General features: G+C 35.1%; 1 protein-coding gene and 2 long non-coding RNA genes across 8 annotated transcripts in view; 2 read left to right on the forward strand and 1 right to left on the reverse strand.

Annotated features, from left to right (window-relative positions):
* Positions 1 to 25,763, forward strand: part of CEP128 (centrosomal protein 128) — a 445,248-nt gene that overhangs the window by 214,997 nt on the left and 204,488 nt on the right. The gene's annotated exons all lie outside the window — the stretch shown is intronic.
* On the reverse strand, positions 996 to 22,529 carry LOC116557936. Its single transcript, XR_004271759.1, has 3 exons — positions 22,515 to 22,529; positions 21,292 to 21,298; positions 996 to 1,092 (listed from the first exon to the last, which is right to left on the reverse strand). It is a non-coding gene; the product is annotated as an uncharacterized LOC116557936 (long non-coding RNA).
* Positions 7,845 to 13,821, forward strand: LOC116557937. Its single transcript, XR_004271760.1, has 2 exons — positions 7,845 to 11,715; positions 11,746 to 13,821. It is a non-coding gene; the product is annotated as an uncharacterized LOC116557937 (long non-coding RNA).

Consider the following 25,763-nt stretch of genomic DNA (forward strand, 5'->3'; position numbering starts at 1 on the left):
ATGCGTGTAAACCTAGCACTTTGGGAGGCCAAGGCAGGTAGATCACGAGATCAGGAGTTCGAGACCGATCTGGCCAAGGTGGTGAAACACTGTCTTTATTAAAAATACAAAAATTAGCCAGGTGTGGTGACAGGCATCTGTAATTCCAGATACTCAGGAGGCTGAGGGAGGAGAATTGCTTGAACCTGGGAGGTGGAGGTTGCAGTGAGCCAAGACTGCGCCACTGCATTCTATCCTTGGCGACAGAGTGAGACTCAAAAAACAAAAACAAAACAAAACAAAACGGAGTTTGCAGTTTAAGGCACCAGTGTGCTATGATTGTGCCTGTGAAAATCCACTGCATTCCAGCCTCAATATCTCAGCAAGACACCCTCTCAAAAAAAAGGGCAAATAATATCTTAGTGTTATTATTTAAGGGCCTTGAATGGTTCCCAGAATGCTTTAGAAGGTAAGACTATAATGTTCATAATTTCTCAAGGTGATTGCTTTCATATCTATTTTTTTAATTTAATGTTAATTTTTTCTCACTTTTTATCCATAGAGTATTTTAATTCCTTTTACAATTTCGAATCAGCTTGTCAGTTTTTTAGAAAGAACATAGTGGTGTTTTGATAGGATGCTGTGAGATGTATACATTAATTTAAGGTGAAAGAACATCTTAGTAATGAGTCTTCTAATCCATGAACCTGGATCTATCCATTTATTTAGGTAGTCTTTACTTTTCTCACAAATATTTTGTAGTTTTTATAAGGTTTATTGCTGAGGTAAAATGAGGAAACTGAAGCAAGTATAAGAAAATGGGAAGCTAATTTATTCAGCTCCCGGGCTAGGTTCTGTGGTCCAGGAAGGGGCCAAAGAAGTCGTGCCCGGCTGTTCAGGGCGTGGGGTTTTATGGAGAGGGAGGGCAATTGATTGGCTATTGGGGAAACAAAGCAAAGGCAATTCTATTGGCTGTTGAGAAGTAGGAAGTACATGGAACTAGTTGCCATTGGTAGGCGGGCGGGACCTTGGGTAAGTGGGCCTTGAGTGGCTATTGGGGAAACAAAGTGAAGGCAATTCTATTGGCTGTTGAGAAGCAGGAAGTACATGGAGCTAGTTGCCATTGGTAGGCAGGCGGGACCTTGGGTAAGTGGGCTGGCCGGGGGGCGTACGGGGCAGACTGCTACCGGGCAGGGTTTGGTGGGGCTTCTTTAAAAATTTTTCAGCAGGGTTTTTCAACAGCGGGCTGGGGGTTGGATGCATAGTTTAGTGCTGAGTGTAGGCTTGGGTATGGTATGCAGAGGCGGGTGCGGGGAAGCCATGTGGCAAGGCCAGATAACAAGCTTGGGTGATGACGTAGTTATCAAGCGCGGAGAGTGATGGACGCGTACGTTTGACTCTCAGCGAGGCAACCGGCCTTACAGTTTTCAGCAAACAGCACTCTCTTTAAAGATTTTTTTCAATTTTTGTGATTTCTAATGCTATAATAATGACATTTTAAAGTTCTAAATTTTAGCATTTATTTTTGGTACGTAGGAATATAATTGATTTTTTGGTGTATTAACCAACTGTTTTTGCAACATTTCTAAGACCATTTATTGGTTCTAGCAGCTTTTTGTTGGTGATGGTGGTGGTTCCTTAGCATTTAGTACTTTATTCAAACATGATCACGTTATCTGTAAAAGAAGACATTTTTGCTTCTCCCTTTTTTCTTATTTCTTGGCTTAAGTGGTTGAGACCTCCAGTAAATATTAAACTGACCTTGCACTCCTGGGATAAACTCTGCTTTGTCATAATGTATTTTCTCACTTACATGTGCCTGGATTTGGTTTATTAATTGTTCGTTAAGAATCTTTGCATCTCTGTTCATAAGGAATGTTGGCCTGTAGCTTTTTATCGTGTCTTTATTTAACTTACATGTTATTCTAAAAGTCACCTCATCAAATAAGCTAATTTGATCTTTTCCTTTTACATTTTGGGAGCATTTGGGTAAAGTTTCTTTTAAAATATGTGGTAGAATTTGTCAATGAAGTCACCTGGGTTGGTGGTTTTCATTTGGGGAAGATTTTTAATTTCAAATTCAAATTCTTTAATAAATATAGAGCCATTCAGAATTTCTAGTTTTTCTTGAGCCAATTTTATGAATGTGTGTTTTTCAGGGTATTTTGTCAATTTAATCTAAGTTATTGAATTTATTTTCATAAAATTTTTCATAATATCCCCCTTTTTAATCCTTTTAATTTTTGAAGACCTGTATTGATGCTTTCTGTTGTATTCCTATTATTGGTAATTTGTGTTTTCTCTTCTGTTTTTTGTCTTACTGAGGGCTTTATTTTATTAGTATTTTCAAAGAAACAACTTTCAGATTTTTAATATTTTTCTGTTTGTCTGTTATATTTTATTTGTCTCTGCTGTTATTTGTGTTTCTTTCCTTTTACTTGCTTTGTATATCATTTACTCTTTTTTTTGCTTCTTAAGTTGGAGTCTTTATTTTACCTTTCTTTCCTAAATAGGCATTTAAAGTCATACATTTTTATTTTAGTAATACGCTAGGTACATTCCACAAATTTTGCTATGTTATGTTTTTATTATTACTTAATATGAATTCAAAAATATTTCTCTTGTGATTTGTTCTTTGACCCATGGGTGTGTGTGTATGTGTGTGTGTGTGTGTATGTGTGTACTGCTTAATTTCCAAATATGTAGAGCGTTTTCTAGATATATTTTATGATGGGTTTGTAACCTAATGTCCTTGTAGTCATAGAATGTTCTCTCCATGGTTTTGATTCTTTGAAATTTACTGAGACTCATTTATGGCCCCAAATCTGTTCTATCTATGAATTTTACATATGCATTTGGAAAATAAACTACGTCCTGCGTTTATTATGAAATGTTTTATAAAGGTCATATGCCAAATTGTTTCACTATGAATTTTTTCATTAACATTTAAACATCACTGTCACTTTTTTTGGTTATTTTCTTTTTCTTTTTCTTTTCTTTTCTTTTCTTTCTTTCTTTTTCTTTTTCTTTTTTTTTTTGCTTCATGTATTTTGGAACTCTGTTGTTAAATTCTTAGTATTGATTATGGGAATGTGTCCAGTTAGAGGCCTATTGATATGTTCTCTATAAAAGGAAGAGAGGGACTGAGAAAGGACCTTGATAGTGGAATTGGAAAACAGGCAACAAATGCAAAAGATGTTGCGGAGGACCAACTGAAGGTCCTCAGCAAACATAGAAGGAAGAGAGAGGACTCACAGGAGAATCAAAGGTCTCAATGGTTTTGCCATTGGGAGAAAGAGGAAAGTCAGGAAGTAGTTGATTTGGTGGGAGAAAGGAACGGTGTACATTTTTTAATCTAATTCTTAAAATCAAAAATGTAAAAAAAAAAAAAAAAAAGTATTATAAAGGCCCAAACTTTTGTCACAAGAGATATGTTAGTCTTTTGCCTGGTGTGTGAAAAGCATTGTATTAATGCACTTGGTGGATTTGGATGTAATGAACACTTTAATCTGCCACCAAGCTAATGCTGTTAAAGTTGAGGACTTATAAACAAGTTAATTACTAGAAGTAAAAGCAACATGTTCTTGGTAGAAAGAGTTTTGATTACTTCTGCTGGGGTCCCTCTGGGGACACTTTTGTAGGGCATTTCATTTTATTTGGATATTAAAAACAAAGCAGGATTTCCATAAGGAAAAGAGGAGGAAGATTTTCTGTAGAATTTATCTGCAGAGTGATTTAAACTTTATTTATTTTTTTTTACAATGGTACCCGTAGAGAAGGTAAAATGTAGCAAGTGATTAAGCTTAGATATTTCTGACACATCAAAGTTAAATTGTTAATACAAATTTATATTTGCTTCTCTTTGCTGTCTTAGAAACTTATCTATTAAGTAGGAATAAGTTAACTTATCTATAAATGAAATATGACAAACTTTCTATTTGCTAGAATTAATGCCATCTCACAGTTAATTTGTGTGATTTAGTGTCATAGTAAGTGACTCCTGCCAGGCTAACTGTGCCCTGGGACAAGGAGTTTCTGCCACCGAGTGCTGTTACAGTCATAGATCTGAGTTGTCATATACTTTCTGGGTATTCTGTGCCTGTAAGTCTGGAGATTTGGAATTTGGAAATTCCTGTAGGAGAGGAAATTGATTAAAAGGTTAATGTCAGGAAGCTCTTAGAAGTTTAGTAACTATTCACTGAGAAATTCTTCATTGTTATAAGGGGCAATAAAGACAAGAGTAAAGAGGTGTAAACTTCAGCTGGGAAGATTTAGTTCTAATGTAAGAATATGTTGCAAGTATCAGGTTTACTGAAACCTGAGATTTATGTGTAAGTTGCAAGGAATTTTTCAAAAGCTTTCAGCAGGAGGGGCATTTCTGTAGTATAGTTGTATTCTTGCTATACAAAATACTAGTGAATATGAACAAATATAGAAAGTAATTTTCTTATTTATTACTGAAACCGAAGTGGCGACTCTTTTTTAAACAAGTGACTGATCTTGCTTTCTAGGCACTGGGTGGTTGTGGTTTTGGCTATTATGTGTACATAGCATTCCTTCTTGGAATAATTAGAAATTGATATGGCCTGAAATTCCTTGACCTTAAAGATGAAATTCGATTTACTTATTATTTCCCGTTTGGAGTAGATGATATACTCTTTTGGCTTTGTTGTATTAGGTGGATGGGATCTTCACCAATTCCTCACTGCCCTCATGCTGTAAGTACAATGTATAGAAAGTAGCCATTCCCAGCAACATGTACTGTACCAAGGCTTCCTGAATCTGTCCCTCACTGTCATGTGTCATTTGTTAGAATGCACATCTAAAAGTGAAATATGCCATTGTCAAAGTTTCTTTGTTAGGGAGTTATCTTATCTGAATAGTTATAAAAGGGAAAGTGCTACAGGTAAAGGGATGTAGAAGAAAGAAAATGGTCTTCCGCCTCTTCATAGAATAATGGCTTTGCAGCAGAGAACTAATGCCCAGATTGTTTTTAGTTAGCACCTGTGTCTTAGCAAAGAAGCAGGAAGTGAAAGAAATAGGCATCATTTCTCTCTCTACATATAGATATAGAGATGAATCTCTCTCTGTATGTATGTGTATGTATTTGTACATATACATTTCACCAGTTTTAAGTTTCACCCTAGTAATGGTTTTGGGTGTGGCCTGTCCTGGCCCAAAGATACCTTATTTCTTGCCTAAGTGAATTTTTGACAGGCACACAATTGAGAAATGTGTTTTGTTATATGTATCACCTTGTATAGAGTTTCAGTGAAGACAGTGATTTGTTAATGTTTTGCTGAATGCTATATCTCCGGTGCCTAGAAAGAGCCTGGTGCACAGTAGACATGTCAAATATCGTTGCATAACTGAATGAATGAGTGAATTAATGAAAGAACACTAGAGGAACACAGTTAATAGGGTGCCATAATATTAATATTTAGTGAAAAAAATTACTGTTTCTAAAGAAAGCAAAGTTTTTCCCCAAAGTTTAGATTTAGAAAGACAGAGATTATATCTTGTCATTGGCCCAAATTTGTTTATTTTTCCCTGTTTTGAAATTTACTTGGATACTGATTAAAACTCTGCAGAACCAAAATACAAATTGGCAAATATTTGGCAGAAGTTGATTCAGTAATTTGATTAGAGTGATTTACGTGTTGTTTATGAGACTCTGGAATTTAGTAACGATATTTGTCTTTTCTAATATTTCAGTTATGTATTACATTTTACAGTAGCAATATTTAAAGGATTTATATTTTATTCATTTCATGACAGTATTCTCTAAGAGCTTTCTGATTCATTTAGGGACACAATAACATTGTTAGTATTAATTCTAGCCATATCTTACACTATGATTTAACTCTCCATATAATAAGTGAAAAAAATTCAAAATACCTAAATATAAAAAAAAAGCAAAACTTTGCCTGTGTTTAAAATGGTCTCAGTCATTAAGAGTAGAATGACTATAACTTTTAGAGTATAATTCTCTATGTACTACTGATCATAGAAAAGCTTGAACCTGATTATAAATGTTGAGTGGAAGGGTCGTTAATGGGATAGGCTGAACAGGTGGAAGTTTAACTCGTATAGCAGGATTCCAGAAGATAGGAATGGATAAGGGCAAAAACAAAGGTAGAGAAGTGAATCTTGGAATAAGGCCAAAAGTTAGGGATTTCTTTTTTCAGGAGCCTTTTAGTATTTTGAAGACACTGGTATATTTGGCAGATTCACATATCACAACACTTTTTGTAGTGGTTTTCTTATTTTGACTGTTAGTTTCTCAGCATCTGTAATTCGGTCTAATTGATCTTGGCTTATATAAGTTCACAGAAAGAGTAAACATATACATAGCCTAGAAGTAGGCAGTAGAGGAAAGATACATTATCTCCCTATCCCTTGTATATTCTCAAAGAAAGGATGGTATTTGGAGAAAAGGAGAGAAGGTATGATTGTTAGCCACCGGATGTGCACTGTAAAACTTTGGCATGACTTGTGTTGGTAGAAGTCTTAGGATTGTTTAAGCCAGATTGCCAAATCTGTTTTTGGCAAGATGCTTCCAAAGCACAAAGGTTATCATGTGATAGATATCCAAAGCATTAGAGCCACATTAGTGACGAATCTGGCACGAATAATACACTGATTATTCTGGCTGTATACATGGCTGTAAGCATGAGTTATTTTACTGTATTAAGAGATGCAGTAGACTCCCCTTATGTGTGGGCATGTGTTCTTAAGCACTCTAGTGGATGCCTGAAGCTGCAGGTAGTGCCAAACTCTACATGTACCGTTTTTTCTTATACATACATACCAATGATAAAGCTTAATTTATAAATTAGAAACAATAAAACATTAACAATAATTAATAAAATATAACAATTATAATAGTATAGTATAATAAAAGTTATGTGAATGTGATCTCTCTCTGTGTCGCTAGGTGTCTTATTATACTGTACTTACCTATTTTCTGACTGCAGTTGACAACCAGTGATTGAAACCAAATTGAAACTGTGGCTAAGCAGGGAGACTAATGTATGATTTAGATTTTTTTCTTTCAGTAGTGTAAAATTGCTGAACTGTTTAAGAAGTTGACTCTAAAAAACATTCTGCACTTCAAAAAATTCACTTCTACCTGTTTTATCTTTATCAATGGTGTTCTCAACTTTTTAATGGAATATTCCTTTAGATTCATCATTCCCAGTGTTCTGAGAAACGTTTCCGCTGATTATTCTGCTTTTCCCTGTTCATCCTCTGAATTTCTATGCTGCTTCTACAGATGGTGGTTAATCGCTGAACAGAGGGTAATTTCTTGTAATTTACCTGTGAGACAGAAATAACAGGGGGATTGTCGAACTGTAGATGTCTTTTCTAACACGTAGTTTAGACAGGATTGCATACTTTATGTTGTGGTTATACATTATTTTTATATTGGTTTATTTTTCTAGTTACCCTGTCTCGCATTCATCTACTACTTATTCTGCAAATCATTTCACACAGTTTTTCAGATTTGTCTTATGGAAGAGATAATTTACAATCATGATACTCATAGAAGTGTGCTTTAGTCCAAAAACAGGGAGAAGCAATTTTTTCTATTCCGTATTGGAGTGTAATATTTAAACATTCTGAAGTAATTTAGGGGATGATTTCTAAATGTAATATCATTAATTTATTTGGACTCTGGTTAATTTTTAAAAATTGGATTTAGCATCTGCTTGATTGATTGAGATGGGGTCTCTCTCTGTCTCCCAGGCTGGAGTGCAGTGGCACCCTCATGGCTCACTGCAGCCTTGACCACTCGGGCTCAAGCAGTCCTCCCATCTTAGACTCCTGAGAATCTGAGATTACAGATGCATGCCATAGGCCTGGCTAATGTTTGTATTTTTTAATTTTTTATAGAGATGAGGTCTTGCTATATGACCTAGGCTGGTCTCAAATTCCTGGAATCATATAATCCTAGACCTTGTTTTCCTGAGTCGCTGGGATTACAGGCATGAATCAGTGTACCTGGCCTTAACATCTTATTTTTACATTGTGACCAGCTTGTTCAGAAGTTCATTAGAGGTAATTAAAATATCAATTATTTCAATTGATAAATTGAGAACATATTGAAACTCATCAGTTATTTAACATGAACTTACCCCTTCTTCTGTTTTCTTGCTATCTTTATAATTGTTTTTTAAAAATTATGCCCACTATTAGAGTCAAATCAAAAATTTTTTAAAAGTATGTTTTATTCTTAGTCTCTTCTGCTTATGGATATTTCATTACAGTAATTTTGTTTCTCATGTGTCTTTTGTTAATAACTGAAATCCAGCCTAGTTCAGCAGGGATTGAAATTAAACTGCAGGGCTAAATATTCCTAGGACCAGAATTAAATTAATGATCTGCCTAGGGCTGCTGATATACAGATCTGTGCAGGTGTCAGCTTTGATTGAATACGAAATCAACATTCATGTCTTTAGTCAGTAAATGGGCAATGGAAAGTTATTCATTTTTCTTTAGTTAACTGTAAATGTCTCTGAGTTCTCCCTCTTTTCACTCTTGTGTAATGGGTCTAAAATTGGCAACAAAATTCTATTGGATGAACTAAATTTTAGAGATAAAGATTTTCAACATTTCCAGTAATGTATTCAGTTGGCAGTTGGCAACAGACAGTATTGATTGGGGAGTTTAAATATTTAAAGTTTATATTTTTCCTCCTCCAAAACATTGGGGAGAGAAAGCGAGAGAAAGTGAAGGAGAGAGAGAATTCTGAAATATGTTCTGGAAAATTCAGAAATGTTAAATATATTATGTGAATCCTTGGATCTTCTCGTTTCACCATCTTGTAAATTATTTGTGTGAATTTCTGCTGCTTCATAGCTCAGCAAAGCTGTTCTTCCTTAAACCTGAATCATGAACACACTTAGGGAGATGACTAAGACAAAGCTGTCCGTGCTAAAATAGATTTGATGTGAGCTTTTAGGTTACTAAGTAGCTTTCATTAAATTCAAAGCACATATTTGCTGTGTTTTGTTTCTTTTAAGCTTGTATGAGAGCTACCTTAAAACAAATGCAGACAGAAACTCTGTATATTTTGACTATTTGTTGTTACAAAAATGAATTTCTGGGAGAGATTCTGATTTGGTGGTATATTGTGATGAGTACCATCTGTCTTTTCTACAATGCTGTGTACAAAATTATAGTAATGCTTGCCTATTCCCTCCCTCCTCTGCCAAAAGATGTCCACAACCTATTCACCTCCAGAACCTGTGAATATGTTACCTTATATGACAAAGGGATTTTATAGCTGTGAATAAATTAAGGTCCTAGAGATGAGCTTATCCTATATTATCTGCTGTCCAATGTAATCACATGGTCCTTAAAAGTGAAAGAGGGAAGCAGAGAAGGATTCAGTATGAGAAAGACTCAACTGAAGATTGCTTATTGAAGATGAAAGAGGGGGGACGATGAACCAAGGGATATGAACAGCTTCTAGATACTGGAAAAGACAAGGAAATAGATTCTTCCCTAGAGCCTCCAGAAAGGAAGGTAGTCTTGCTAACATTTGATTTAGGCTAGTAAGACCTGTATTGAACTTCTAACCTACAGAACTGTAACATAGTAAATTTGCATCATTTTAAGGCACTGAGTTTGTGGGAATTTGTTAATGGATCTATGGAAAAGTAATATACCAATAAAATAATGAAATTAGAGATTTGTAATAGTTTCTCTGCTACTTGTTCCCTCAATATCAAGAAATTTTCCACCCTGCTTGACCCTCTTTGGAAATGTGTACCCATCTTTGGACATTTGTCAGAAAATTAGGAATATATATAAATTACTTTTGATCTATTAAATTAACCTTGAAATGTACTGAGATAGGTCTTGAAATGTGTGAAATGTGGTATTTTCAAAATGTGTATAATTTCCTATGCCTATGTATACATATTTGATATACTTTCTTCAAATATATCATGAAAATTCAAAGAAGTTACATGGATTATAAGTCAACTTGAAATGCAAAAAGTCTTTATTGGCTTAGACTGTTGTAAAGCCTTTGGTCATATATAGTCATATTTTCCAATTTTATTGTTTTAATTTGACTTGTACTATAGTGTTAAAATGAACATAAATGGAAACCTAAAAATAAAATCACAGGAAGAAAATTAAGAAAAGAGAAATAGTATCCTAGGCACCTAGAAGGAGTTGTTTTGGTTTATCACTTTATTTAGCTCTCAGTTTTCTGACATCTGGGAGGAATGCCTGATAGGTTACATGGTTCTTATCGTAAATGGAGCAGAGAAACTCCTTGGGAGAAGCAAACTTATTAGAAAACTAAATTCAAGAGGAATGTATTATATAGATCTTTCCATAAGCAATGTAATCAATAGTGTTTTCAGTTATTGTTTTAAACAGTAATAACAACTAACATTTATTGCTATGTGTCAGACACTGTTTAAGCAATTTATAATTTCATTTAATTCCCAGGTAGGTACTATCATCCAGCTTTAAAAAAAAAATCAGGGTTTCATTTCTTAGCAATAATACAAAGTAACTAGGGACATAATACGCCTTTTGTAGACCCTAAAGATTTTCGTGAGGCTCTTCCTCCATTAAAAAAATTAAACTTTTGATTATGTTAGAATGAAGACACAAATAACGCAGGCTAGTTTTATTATTCTGTGTTCAGTATTATATTCTTTTTTCCTGTTTTAAAATACATCAAAACATTTTCATGTTGGCCATCTACCAAGGCCAACTGCTCTAGTAGACACAGTGTCAATGGCTAACATGAAAATGTTTTAATGTATTTTAAAACAGGAAAAAGAATATAATAAGAGCATGTGGAGGATCTAACTTCACAGAGTATGGGTGAGGGAGATGTTGAAGTCAGGGTTTCCTTAGAAAGTGATGCCTGACCTTGGCCAGGTGAGGGGCGATGAGCATAGCCATTCCAGCAGAGAGTACAGCATTTGTGAAGGGTTGAAGTGGAAAAGAACTTGGCTGAAACATATTACATGGAAACTAAAGTGCAAACAAAAAGTTTGCGACTGCACTTAGTAAATTTAATAAAATCATCTCTACCCTCTAACAGACTGAGTTTTCAGATGCCTAGTGTACCTTTAGTAGGTTTTAAACTTCAATTTATGATTGAATTTTTAGTATTTGAAGTTTGATTAATCTTTATTATTGATTACACTGGGGTCCAGAATGGTTTACATACTAGATGTAGTTGCTGAAAATAAGCATATGCATGTCATGAACTATAAAATGGAAATATATAAAAGTACAAGATATCAACATATTGTAGGTAAAACTTATATATGCCTTATGGCCATGAAATTTCCATTTGAAGCTTCAGGGAATTTTTAAAAAATTTATTGAGAGTTTTCCTGAGAGCATTTAAAATCTATCTTTATGTTTTTGATTTGAAAGAAGATTACATTATCCCATTTCCTAGTCCATTACAACTGGTGATTTTACAGAGTTTTTCTTTGTTGTTTCTCATATATTCATTCCTCTCTTTCTGTTTAGACCATCTGTATTAGTCTGGGCTCTCCAGAAACAGTAGCAATAGGGCGTGTTTCTGTATATATATACACACACACACACACACACACACACACACACACACACACACACACACACACACACACACACCCTTGTTGTTATGAAGACTGAGATGTCCCTAGATCTGTAGTCAGCAAGCTAGAGACCCAAGAACACCTATTGTATAGTTCCAGTCTTAGTCCAGTGGATGGTATAGTTCCAGTCTTAGTCCAGTGGTATAAGAACCAAGACAGGTGATGGTGTAAGTTCCAGCCTTAGTCCAAGCTTAAAGGCAAGAGAGAACTGATGTCCTAGTTTGAAGATGTTCAGGCAGAGGGAGAGTGATTCTTGCTCAGCTTTTTTGTTCTGTTGGGACCTTCAGTGGGTTAGATGAGGTCCAATCATATTGTGAAGGCATTATGCTTTTCTTCAGTCCACTGATTTAAATGTTAATCTCATCTAGCAATATCCTCACAGACATATTCAAAATAATATTTAAACAAATATCTGGGCACCCTGTGGCCCAGTCAAGTTGACATATAAAATTAACCTTTATACTACCTTTGTCTTATTTGCTCTTTATTGCTTCATACCTACAAAGATTACAGAAGCATCTTACTTGCATGGTCTTCCTAACTTGTTTGTGTTTTCTGCTGGGCTTGTTCCTCACCTATATGCCTGCTAAAGCCTAACACAGATAACTTTTACAAGCAGGAACATTCTGGTGGGTGTTTCAAGGTCATACTGTTTCCTGGGCTCCAGCTATTTGTTTCTGCATTCATTAATCTGCTGTTTAATAAAGCATTCGATAAGACTGACATCTTACAGAAATAACCTCGAATACCCCTAAATTAATACGAAAAAGTAAATCACCGATTTTGGTTTTGTATTTTTTGTAACAAATTGCTTACAACACACCCACATTGACCTCTAACAGGTTTTATTGGAGAAACCACACACACACACATACACCCCTGCTCCAATCAGTTCTGCCAGATGAATCTTCATTAAACACATCTTTAATCCCATGACTCCCCAGCTTAGAAACCTCGGTGGTTTTCCCACTGCTAATCAAATAAAGTTAAATTTTGTTATAAAAGCCCTACCATTTTTTTTCTTTTCTCTTTCTATGTAAACTCTAGCCCTTTTTAAATCAACTTTGCTAGTGCAAATTTTTTGTTTTACCACTCCATTGCAATTAAAACGTTTAGGTAAGATTACATGACATTTGCTACTTATTACCGTTTCCTCTGGTTATCTGCATATATGTTATTTAATACTAAATTTTAATTTCTTGTTTTCTCATTGCATCTGGCACCATATTTTATATTTAATAGGAAGCAAACACATTTAATGGATGTTAGTGTGTGGGGGCAGATGGATAGATAGATGGATGGATAAATGGATGGCAGATTTCCTTCCTACTTCTTTTCTTTTTGCTTATTATGGTATCTTCAACAGAAGCTATACTCCCTTATAATTTTATTAGCTTAAGTGTTTTCAGTGTACCTTTTGAAACTAGTATGCTTGGCAACAAAATAATCTTTTCCCTTTTTATCTGTCCAGTGTTAAGCCCTTCCAGTTCTCCCTCGTAGTATGTGGAGAGATTTTGATACACATGCTCTCCTTCCTAGATCAGATAAACCATTCTGTCACATCAACCATGAGAGATTACAGATTTGCTTTTTTTTCCCTATTGAGACTATTGACCTTGTTGTCTCAATATTTAAAAGTAATTTTTTAGTTACATCATATTTTGAAAAAGTCACTACCCACAGTCCTATAAACGTGATGTTAGATCTTAGTGTTCAGCTACTTACTTTCATTCCTTGAGATGATCATTAGGGAAATGAAGGAACCTAACATTTCTTGAGGGTTTGGTAATGTGCAGGTTTTAAATAACCTTGTGAGATTATTAATCCTATTTTACAGTTGAGGCAGTTGAGGCTGGGAGGGAAGTGGGGGTAGGTTATTTCTCCAGGATTGATAGTGAGTTACAGATGGGAGCAGACTTTGTGAAACTTGATTTTGTGTTTACACTACTATATAACATATCAAAATGAACCAGTAATACTCTGTCAACCTCAGTGAGCCTTCTAAATTGGAACCAACCTGTCTTTCATCACTTTGTTGGGATCAATCCCTGAACGTTTAAAGATAACAAGTTTTTTGTTAAGAATATTTGAAAGAAAATGGAATTGTCAAAATTTCAAAGTCTTTAAGCAATCATAATGACTATACCATTAAAAATACTTATCCAGAAACAATAGTTTTATTGTTAAGGTATTAACTCCCTTGTTGTGATAGCTCTAATATTTCTAAAACTTTCTTTCACATCATTTTAGTCTGTGATTACCTATAATTTGTTGAATAGCTCCCAGGAACATCAAGCCTCAAGGCCCAATTAATGAACTTAATTCTAATGTTATGGTATACAACCTTTCTCTCCCACAAAGAGGAAACTAAGAACAAACCTTCCTTTTGTGTGCCTATACCAGGAAAGTGATAACTACTTTCCAATCAGTCACTCAAGACCACACCTTTCTATTGTTTTTAAAATTCACAGTGATTAATGGACACTATGGTTTTCAAAAGTACAAATGAGTTTTTGTAGTCATCTACATTAATTCCATGAAATAACTATTTCCAAGAGCTGCTCTGTCTGACTGACTAACTTATACTTTTGTGGTCATGTAATGTTGTCTCTTTGCAAAGCTTTCAAAGTTCACTGGGGGCAGAACAGGTGTACATATAATTTATGATCCACAGTTTCTTCCTCCTTTTCCCAGTTTAGACAATCATGTCTCCAGCTAAAAGTTCAGCTGGGTCTCTCAATGTTACAGCAGTTGCCCTTATGTTTAACATTTCTCTTTGCGCTCGTCTATTCTGAGTATAAAATGACCCAATATAACTTAAATAAGAAGCACTTTCCATCTTGAGAAAAGAGATATAAATTACAGTTGGGCGGATGTAGCTAAGATGTAAGAATGCATACTTTGAATCTATGAGGTTAATAGAAACTAAAATGTTTATGGCAGTTGGAAGGATTCCATTCTTAAAAGATATTTAGAAGGGGAGAGATATCTGTATAGTATGATTTAGTTACAATGAAATGCTGGTGATTATGACAATTTTCTTATTTTTTCTTGAGGTGAAACTGTAAGCTTACATTGAAATAAGGGACTGGTCTTATTTTCCAAGCATGCTGTGACTATGGCTATTCAATGCGTACACTCCAAAGAGGTAATAAGTAATACCATCTCTTATTCTTCCACATCAGTGAGGCCTCTGTTGGATACTTGTTAATATTTCTATCTTTGTTCATGCTGAGTTTAGTTTGACAGTTCAAGGAAGAGAGAATGGCTGCAGTGTGTACTGTGTCTTCTGAGATATGTTTTAAACACACCAATCCTCATATTTCACAGGATGTGTTTATCATAGTGATGTTGGTTAAAGGAGGAAAGGAGAAGCAAACAATTTCAATTAAGTACCTACCTTCAAGCAAATATCTTCATGTAAAATTTGGTGATACCTACTCCTGCAAGAATGGTCATAATTAAAAAATTAAAATGAAAATAGATGTTGGCATGGATGTGTTGGAAAGAGAACACTTATATTGCTGGTGGGAATGTAAACTAGTACAACCACAATAAAAAACAATATGGATATTCCTTAAAGATCTAGAAGTAGATCTACCAGTTGATCTAGCAGCCTGACTACTGGGTATCCACCCAGAGGAAAATAAGTCATATGAAAAAGACTCTTGCACATGCATGTTTATAGCAGCACAGTTTGTAATTGCAAAAATATAGAACCAGCCCAAATGCCTATCAATCAATGAGTGGATAAAGAAAATGTGATATATACACACACACACACACACACACACACACACACACACACACACACACCATGGAATACTACTTAGCCATAAGCCAGGGTTGCTGCAAATGACATTATTTCATTGCTTTTTATTCCTCTGGGTATGTACCCAGTAATGGGATTGTGTTTTGAATGGTAGTTTTGTTTTAAATTTTTTGAGAAATTGCCAAACTGCTTACCACAGTGGCTGAACTAATTGACATTCCCACCAGCAGTGTATAAGCATTCCCTTTTCTCTGCAACCATGCCAACATCTGTTATTTTTTGATTTTTTAATAGCCATTCTGACTGGTGTGAGATGGTGTTTAATTGTGGTTTTGATTTGCATTTCTTTAATGATTGGTGATGTTGAACATTTTTTCGTATGCTTTTTGGCCACGTGTCTTCTTTTGAGAGAAGTATTTGTTCATGTCCTTTGCTCATTTTTTAATGGGGTTATTTCTGCTTGTTGATTTGTTTAAGTTCATTACAGATTGTGGATATTGGACCATGGTTGGATTCAGAATTTGCAAATATTTTCTCTTATTCTGTAGGTTGTTGTATTCTGTAGGTCTGTTTGTTGTATTTTGTCTTATTCTGTAGGTTGTCTATAGGTTGATAGTTTCTTCTGCTGTGCACAAGCTCTTCAGTTTAATTAGGTCCAACTTGATGTTTCTTTTATTTGCAATTGCTTTTAGAGACTTAATCATGCAATCTTTGCTTTGGTTATTCGGGCTTTTTTTTTTTTTGGTTCTATATTTTCTGGCAGAAGATTGCATTAAGATTTGCTCTCTCCACTTCCGTAACTCCCTCTGACTTCTGGAGTGAGCTGACATGAATACCTGTGCTTCCCTTGAGGCTTCTAAATGCAAAATTTTAATATATATATATATATATATATATATATATATATATATATATTTTACTTTATTGTAAATTGATCTTTATTTCATGTTAAAGTAATATACCCTACTACTTCTTTATGATTTCCCTCTCTGCTAAATTGAATTGTAACCTTATTTTTGTTTAAGTCCTGGCATAAGGTCGATGTTAGACAAGGCATGTTGTTTGACCTCAGGTACGTTTCTCTATGTAAAGCAGTTAGAACTCTCTCACAATGGTATTGTACTTGTCTTTTAGTTTCCATGCTTTCATAACTATGTTCAGGTGACTGAGAATCTTATTTCTTTATCACAGCTCTAGTTCTGTGCAAATGTCTATTTTATTTTTCATTTGCAATTTTTATGCAACCTTTTTTCAGATCAGTTTTCTACCAGAAGCACCTGGAAATGTCTGCCCCTGCCACCACCTTTTAAAATTTCCAGTTCTCAAGTATTTTGTTCACCTTCCAGCAGCTCACTTCCAAAGCTTATTTTTTTTAAATATTAATAATTATGTACTCATTAAACTATATTCACTCTCTTTTTAAATTCCTTTTTCCTTGAAATATTCACTTATTTGTATTATTAGCTAGGCAGTAGTATTAAATGCACATATATAATGCACATTTAGCTGGATAGCTTATATATTTCTCCTTAAGTTCAATTTGTGCTGATTCAAGTACTTGTCTTGCACAAGCAAGCCATAGGCAAGACAAAAGCAACTTATTTTCAAAGACTGCCTGTTAGCATCTTTGGAGTGTGTAATGTTTCATTGAATTCCATATATCAAAGATGGCACTCTTTGCTTTTAGGGAATTTAAAATGTTAATTCAGATTAATGCCAAGAATTTACACAAAAGTTTACATATAAAGCTATGAAAAGGAGTGTATAGATTTGGGTGCATGTTTTTTAAAAGGGAGGGGTTGTTGATGGAGTAGGTCTAGTTGGTTCTGTAGTTCTTTTCTTATGTAGGTTTGGTACTTCCAAAGAAGCAACCACTTAAGAGACCTTGCTTTCTGTCTTTTATGACTATGAAGTGCTATAAATACTCACTCGGAGGGAATATAAATTACAGGTTACAGGGTCAGTTGTAAAGAAAAGTTTTTCTTCATGCTTTTTGTTAATAGGGATTTTCCCTATTGGTACAAGGTTATAAGCTCCTGAAGCCTTGGCTAAATCAAACACATCATGGCTGTCATGGTCATCAGAGATAGGAGATGTCTGTTGGTTTCTATACCACAAGGGAAGGTAACAGGGACCGCTGTTTTAGGGGATTTGGATACTGGGAAGAAAAGTGTGAGACATATTCTGATTGCCTACAAAAAGGATCTTATAGATGTTACTTACTTGTTTTTATAGATAGTTCCTTATATTCCTTGTTCCCTTTTCTTATTCCAGGTAAAGGAATGTAAATGTAATAATTGAATGGTTAGAGCATTTACTGGGGAAGATGTAGTTTTGGGAAACAAAAGTATTTTCAGATCTCATTTGCTCAATTTGTGGTTTCTGAAAGAGCTACCAATGTAGCTGAAAAATATCAAGGCCTGATTATTCCATATAAATTAATTAATTAGAATTAATATCATTTAAGAATTTGAGATCTTTTCAACTGCATACTTTCTCCAGAGGGAGATTTTTCTTACAGGATTTTAACTTTGTGAATTATAATCTTCTCTAATCAGCATGAGCTTTCCCTTGTACCATAATTCTAGCATATTATAATTCTTGGAGTCAGATAACTTTTCCTGCTTGGATATTAAATTTTCGTCAATTGCAGGTCATTCTTGTTGTCGATAACCTGAAATAGAAAGAACTTGTGTTCTGGAATAGTTACTAGAGATAAAGAAGGGGTATATTATCTGCAGGAAAAAGCACTGGGGGCTGGGCATGGTGTCTCACGCCTGTAATCCCAGCACTGTGGGAGGCTGAGGCAGGTGGATCACTTGAGATCAGGAGTTCTAGACCAGCCTGACCAACATGGGTAAACCCCATCTACACTAAAACTACAAAAATTGTCTGGGCTTACTGGCAGATGCCTGTAATCTCAGCTGCTCCGGAGGCTGAAGCACGAGAATCGCTTGAACCTGGGAAGCAGAAGTTGCAGTGAGCTGAGATCATGCCACTGCACTCTAGCCTGGGCAAAAGAGCAAGATTCAGTCTCAAAAAAAAAGCATTAGGAAATAAGAATGACAAAAAGTAAACCTAAACTTGAGAATCGAATTCCAGTTGCCAATAGAGGGAAAAAAAGAGAAAACACCCTTGGTGTGTAATAGGGACAGGTGGAGGTTTTCCTTGTTATTTTCAAATACTGACTTCTATATATATATAGTAGGTGTACAATAAATAGTTGTTAAGTAATGAGTGAATGAACAAAGGAACAAACAACGAGGGAAAGAGGCTATGCTATATAGTCATAAATAGCATAGGGAACTATCCTGCAAAAGAAGAAACATTAAGCTGCTCATATATTTTTGTAATAGTAAAGTAAAGCACATTTATAAACATCTTATTGAAATTTCAGGAAGTGTCTGAGCTTTCGGTTGAACACTAGACAGTATATGGAAATCAGTATAAGTCCTACTGTCAATACCAAATGTGTAAATTATTATTGGATATCTTTTTCTAGTATGTGTCTTTATTGTTAAGGTAAACATGGAATAATTTTAAAAATTTTCAGAGGTTAATTCCAGATTTTTACCTCTTTTCATAGAGTCTTGAATTTCACAAATAAAATTTGGTCTTGCCTGATTTGTTTGTTTCGGGAACCTGTCACCATTGGTTAGGGTTGATGAAAAAGGAAATAATTTACTTAAAACAATTCCAGATCGGCTGTTCTTATAATGTATATATTTTGATAAATTATTATTATTATCTTATTAAGTATTGAACTGATTGAAAGTTGAGATGATTGTATTCAATGTCTTAAGTGTCTTTTATTCCATAACACACCACAAATATTGGGTGCACAAACAGATGGACGAATGAATTATTCTTCAGCATTGCAAATTTTAAGTAGACTTTGAGTTCAGTAATACTAAATGAACAAAAGTGTTAGTAAATAGCAACCCTCTTTAATTGTGAGCACATGATTCCCGAGACCTAAAGGTCATGAGGAGGCCAAATATTTGAAATCAATAGCGTACCACAGAACCAGTCACAGTCCCCAATCTCCATAAGGCTTATCTCATTTGTCATGGTACTCAATTATTAAGTGAGGATAACAGTTTTAACTGTTCTGTTTCTACAAGCTAACTTCAACCCCTCTGGGTTCTGTTTTATGATGATGGATGATTGTGTTCCATTCTGCACAAGTTACTATTTGCTAAAACTTCCCAGAACACTGTGTAAGGTTTCAGCAATAGCTTCCAGTTAGCTCTTCATCTGTTCTCAAGTGACCTGGCAATCTTGCCCTTCTCTGTGAAGTGGGCTTTGTATGGTCTCCCATTGCCTCAGCCAATTAAGACCTTAAAATTAGGCTTTGAGGAACCCTGCTCATGCTTCCAGGAACATAATAGCACCACTTTTCATTGAAAGAGATGAGAAGTGTTTAAGTTTGGCCAATGAACAAAGCAAGGATAAAAACAAGTGCTAAAATCATAATTAGCCCTGAATATTTTAATGCAAAAAGGGTATCACTTTTTGGACACTATTCTACTATTGTGCTAGATTTCCCTCCATAATTTATGGTTTAAAGTTTTCACTTCTTATAGAGCCAATTAAGTTTATGTAGTAAGACATTTTAAAAAGGGTACTACACCATTATTTTTGAGGCAAATAACTTCACTACCCTAGGTTTAAGCATTGATTAAAACATTTCTGTTGTCTCCAGCCTGAATACAATTCTAGAATATGAGTCTTTAAAGAATCTTTCTTTGATTTGGGTGAAAACAATGAGCAGGTTTGACAGTGAAGTATGACACGTGTATAGGTTTCATACATACTTAAAAGTTACTGTTATCAAATAGTGATTACCTTAATATAATCACTACATTAATGGCAGTTGTTTGACTCATTTCACCTTTAAGGATTCTGGCATTTTGCATTAAGTGAGGAATGTCTTTTGCTCACCCTACCGTTCTAGATTGGCAATACCCTTAGGAATGTTTAAAAGGAATAAAGAGTGACCTCTGCTGCCAGGTGATAGAATGCTGTCCTCCCTCTCCTCCTCCTCCTCCTCATCTTCTTCATCTTTTCTGCTTGATTGTCTGTTGGGAATCAGATAAGAATGGCAAGATTGGTATTCCTGTTTCAGTGACAAAAGTATTTGTAAAGGAAAAAGTTTAAAGAGAAGCTTGTATATGAACATTCTGTTTTATAGCTGTTATATACTTCAATACACTTATTTTTTCTTTCCTGAGACTGAAAATGGCAAACTATATTATTGATACATGTTACATTTATATATATATGTATGACTGTAACATATATACATATGTATACATGATATGTTAGTGTATATGTGTATGGATTTTACACACCAAAGAACAGAGATGATATTGTGTAATCTTATGCTGATTGCATTCTTAGGATGGGGTCTCACAGTATTTGGTCAGTCTCTGGAGTCACTACAGTGTTCAGTAACCAGCATCAGAAAATACTTACGATATTTGTCTTGTGTTCTGCAGTGGTGATCCTGTTCACAGCATGGCATGACGCTGGGTGTTTCTCAACAGTGACACTATGAATAATTTAAACTGAACATCCTTAATGGTTCAGGACACCCCCCCACACACTGAAGAACATTTGGCTATCCTGAGCTCCAAAGGATAAAATGGATATTAGTGTCAATTCTCTGAAACAAGAGAAATGCCTCATACATTTCTTTTAGAGAACTACTAAATGCCTTTCTTACAGCACCAAAAACATTTTATTGCAATTATTTGTTTTATTGTTTATATCTTTCCATAAAACTATAAACCACATGACAGCAGTAACCTTGTCTTAAATATGTAGGTATTCCGTGACCTAGCACAATATGTGACCCATAACCATTTAATTTAATGCATGTTTTTTCACCAGAGAAAATGTAATGCTAACTTAAACGCTTAACTAATTATTTATGCTTATCACTTTCCTCAATTATTGAGCAATGTTTTGAAATCACTTAACCAGAGATATAATATCATGAACTTTATTTATCCACTTACTCGTGAATTTACCTGTTTATTTATTTATATCCTGACTTTTTCTATAACAGATTTATGCAGAGTTGATTTAATTTAAAATGTACATCATAATGGAGCCATGCTCTCTAAAAGAAATATAACAAGACAAACATGAGCTACATGCATAATTTTAAATTTTCTGATAATAAAAAATTATTAAATAGGTAAAAAGAAAGTGAAATTAATTTTAATCATGTATTTATGTAACCTATTATATCCTAAATATGACCACTTCAACATGTAATCAATATGAAACATTACTGAGATATTTTACATTTGTTTTTCAACTGTGATGCCAAAATCTGTCATATATTTTACCTTTATAGCACATCTGAATTCCAATCAGCCACATTTCAAATGTTTAGTAGCCATATGTGACTCATGGCTGACATATTGAACAGCATAGCCCTAGAGGATCATCTACACTGGCCATTTTTTGGTTTTATTCTTTTTATGAGAGAATCATCTGTTGCATGACTGCCAGGGTTGTTGAGATCTCTTGGGAAGTCCAAGATGATGAATGTAAGCCGAAGCTCATATACTCAATATCAATCCTATTTATGAGAAAATATTTTGTATGTAAACATTATTTAAGACATCTTACAATATAGACAATTTATAGACATAATACCAATGTGTAAGAAGGAAAATTAAAGATGTACAGAAATTATTTTCATAGACTCTTTGAATTCTTAAATTTTCTATATACTTTTTTTAAAAAAGGTAGAGAACAACACGATTGTGCACCTGGGTAGATGAAGATAACTTGGGCAAATCAGAAAGATGAACAATTCAAGGACATTTATTTGCCTTCATACCTGGGTTTTCTGTGTATTGTCTAGATTTTGTAGAGAATTTGGATGGTTGTTGAATTTAGAATTTATACTTAAATTCATAGTTCAGATTTTTGGTTTAGAATATAGAGGTTAATAAATATTTTGATCAAGTCAAGGTTATTTTCCATTCAGACTAGGTTGTCTACATTCCTTACACATTTTGTTTCCACTGCCTAGAGCAAGTTTTCTGGGTCTAGTTTTTTATTTTTCAAAACTTAGCACCTGCTGATGAATTTGGAAGAGCATTTATTAGCTACACAGGAAGTAAATGAGAAGAGACCTAATATTTTCTGAGTACCTACCATATACCAAGGCTTGTAATACATAATTTCTCAGATAATCTTCCATTTGAGTTACGCATTTTTATTCCTATTTTTATTATGGGGGAAGTTGAAACTCAGAGTTAAATAACAAACCTTGGATTCATGGATAATGAAGAGATTTATTTGTAGAATGTGGCTTGGCTGGGAATGCAGGGAATAATGCAATATTTCCTTATCCACAGTTAATCATGGCCCTTTCCTGTCATTCACCTCTCAGCAGCTTGGATTATTCATTTTGTGACATTGAACTACTCTCCTTCAACCTTTCAATGGACCATGTATTTAGGAAAACATCCCAGTTCTTTACCGTGATTTGCAACATTCCTTCTGCCTGTTCTCCAGCTTCATCCATTCTCCCCTTTCATCTTGAGTATTGTGTTCTGACATAGTTTATGCTGGTCTTAGTCTTGTTTCTCTCATATTCTGAGGCAATTTCTGCCTCACAGCTGTCACACTAAGTTTTTTTACCCCTACCTCGTTTCCCCTGCAGCCCCCACCTCCCTATGCACATGGCTTTGGCCTCCTCCTTTAGGTCTCAGTTGAAATGTCACCTCCTCAGGGGGACCTTGCTCCATTACCCAAGCTAAGTAGGTTCTTTTCTGTGTTTCTGTCTTTACAACCTGTTAATTTACTTCAGAGTACTATAATTTTATTTGCATATGTGTGCTTATGTATTTATTATATATTGTCCGTCTTTCCCATTAGACTAAATACTCTAAGGCCAGGGACCATATCTTTTACCCTTGCTGTGGTGGTGCACTGTTAATAGGTCTTGAAAACAAATACTTGTCTTTTAGTAACTTTGTCTTTTAGTAACTAGATTGCCATAGTTTCATTCCAAATTGTTCTTCTTAGCTTAATTTTCTGACTTCTGTGTTTCATCTGCTAATGTTGGCAAATGTAATAAATATTCATGGGGTGACTTCGCAGTCCTATGTCTTCTCTTCTAATGAATTCTGTTTCCTCATCCACGTGAATAACTATAATCAGGCTTGATCTGGCCCAGCACCTCATTTCCCTTTACCGCAGGGATTATTTCAAGAGATGTGATCTAGTCTGGGCCTTTCCTAGTCCCTCCTTGGTAAAAAATTTCAAACTCAAAATAGAAAAGATAATCTTTTTAAAGCTTTAGCTATGGCACTGAAACTGATACAGGATAGGCGAGCCCTAAAATTGGTGCTTAGCCCAAGAGGGTTCTTAGCTTCCCCTGGGAAATAATTTCAGGACTAGCTGAGCTAGAGGTGTTAGCAGTCTTTTATTAAATGGCACTGCTCCTTGTGGTGCAGGGCTAAGTTATAGGCATTGCTCCCAGAGACCAAAGAATGGGCTCTTGGCAACTGTATTTATACTCACTCAAAAGCACTTTCAATTACATGCAAATTAAGGGGCAGGTTATTTAGAACTTCCAAGGAAAAGGGCAGTAACTTCCGGGTTGTTGCCATGGAAAGAGGTGGTAACTTCTGGGTCATTGCTATGGCATTTGCAAACTGTTATTGGACCTGGTGGGAGTGTCTCATGCCAATGAGCAATGAAGGCAGCGGAATCACTTTCATTGCCATCTGCTGGTTTCCGCTGACTGCCTCACTTTACCCTGTCTGGACCAAATCCTGACAGAGTAACAAGTCCAGAAAATAAGTCCTGCCCATCAAAGGTTTATAAAACTTTTCTATCACAAACCATATTTCATGTGAAGAAGAGAAAACTGTCAGTGATAGCAGAGAACTAAGCCAACACTCAGAAAAAAACAAAGATATGAAACAAATGAGAAGTTTCCTGGTGTTAAGCCCTTGTATCCATCTAGCCTCCTTTATGGCCTTCTTGACCAGATACAGCCTTTCTTGCCCTCTTGTTTTGGTTTAAAGTGGTTAGACTTGGCTGTCTCTCCCTACAAACAGAGTCTGACAGATTAATGTTCTCAATCACATCCCGAAATTCACACAGAAGGGGCTCTCAGAATCCATTTTGTTTGCCTGCAGTAAATTAAAAATTACTCAGTATCACTACAAGATCACGTTAAATTAGCTTGTGTAGTTTGGAAATTGAGGCTCTATTTCTTCAGCTACTACGCAGTCTGTATTCCAAATTCTCACCATCCCTTCAGTTTCTGAAAACCTAGAGAGGTAAAATATCTATATGTGATATGTCTATAATACAGAATGGTTGTAAACTTGTAGGCTATATGATTTAATCGCTAAAACTGTTATCTTTTTATGCTATATATATTTGGGGTCTGTCATTGTTTAAATTTTCTCTGAGTCACCATTTTGAAAGTGGTATTTAGAAGCAAGTGTTATGCAACTTTACTTTTGCTGAAGAGATGAAATGTGATATATATACAGACTAATGTGAAATCATCTCTGCATTAGAGTTAATGAGTTGACATTGATAATTTATCCAGACTTTCATTACTACTGAATTGTGTAAGACTTGTTGGTGATATTCACACCTCATGTCACTTACACCTTCAACTACGTGAAAAAGTAAGTCTCATCATTTTGTCTTTGTTGAGTTATACGAAAATGCGGATTGTCAGCCTTGGCAACGTGGAAAAACTTTATCTCTTCAAAAAATGTAAAACAAGCAAAACAAACACACACACACACACACACACACACACACACACGTTAGCTGAGTGTAAGGGTGCATGCCTCTAGGCAGAGCTACTAGGGAGGCTGAAGTGGGAGAATCCATTGAGGCTGCAGTGAGCCATGATGGTGCCACAGCACCCTAGCCTGGGCAACAAAGTGAGACCTTGTCTCAAAAGAAACAAGCAAACAAACAAACAAAAAAAGAGAATTAGTAGAAAGTGGCTCTGGGTATGTGTGAAATGACATACTAAGTTAGATCAATGATCTGTTTGATCTGATATTCTGATTCTGAAAGTGGCACCAACTACATATTTTGGTAGAAACACAGTCTTTGCATTTTATTTGCTCATTTTCTGATATTAAGTGTGTACTCTAAATCTCTCTTAAGTTTTTAACCTTTGCACCTTAACAATCTTCTTTAATTGCTTTTATGTTTTCAAAATATATAAACCTTCTTTGGGATGGTGCTCTATCACACATGCCCCCGTTTACACCTTCGGATGCTCATGGAATATGTTATTATACTTAGTTTCTTCTGAGACAGTCACAACTTCATTATCACTCTGAAAACGCTGTCCTAGGTAGTCACTGCCAACT

This window comes from Sapajus apella, unplaced genomic scaffold (genome assembly GCF_009761245.1).
Source record: "Sapajus apella isolate SASKATOON/1434 unplaced genomic scaffold, GSC_monkey_1.0 scaffold20, whole genome shotgun sequence".
Classification (NCBI taxonomy): Eukaryota; Metazoa; Chordata; class Mammalia; order Primates; family Cebidae; genus Sapajus; species Sapajus apella.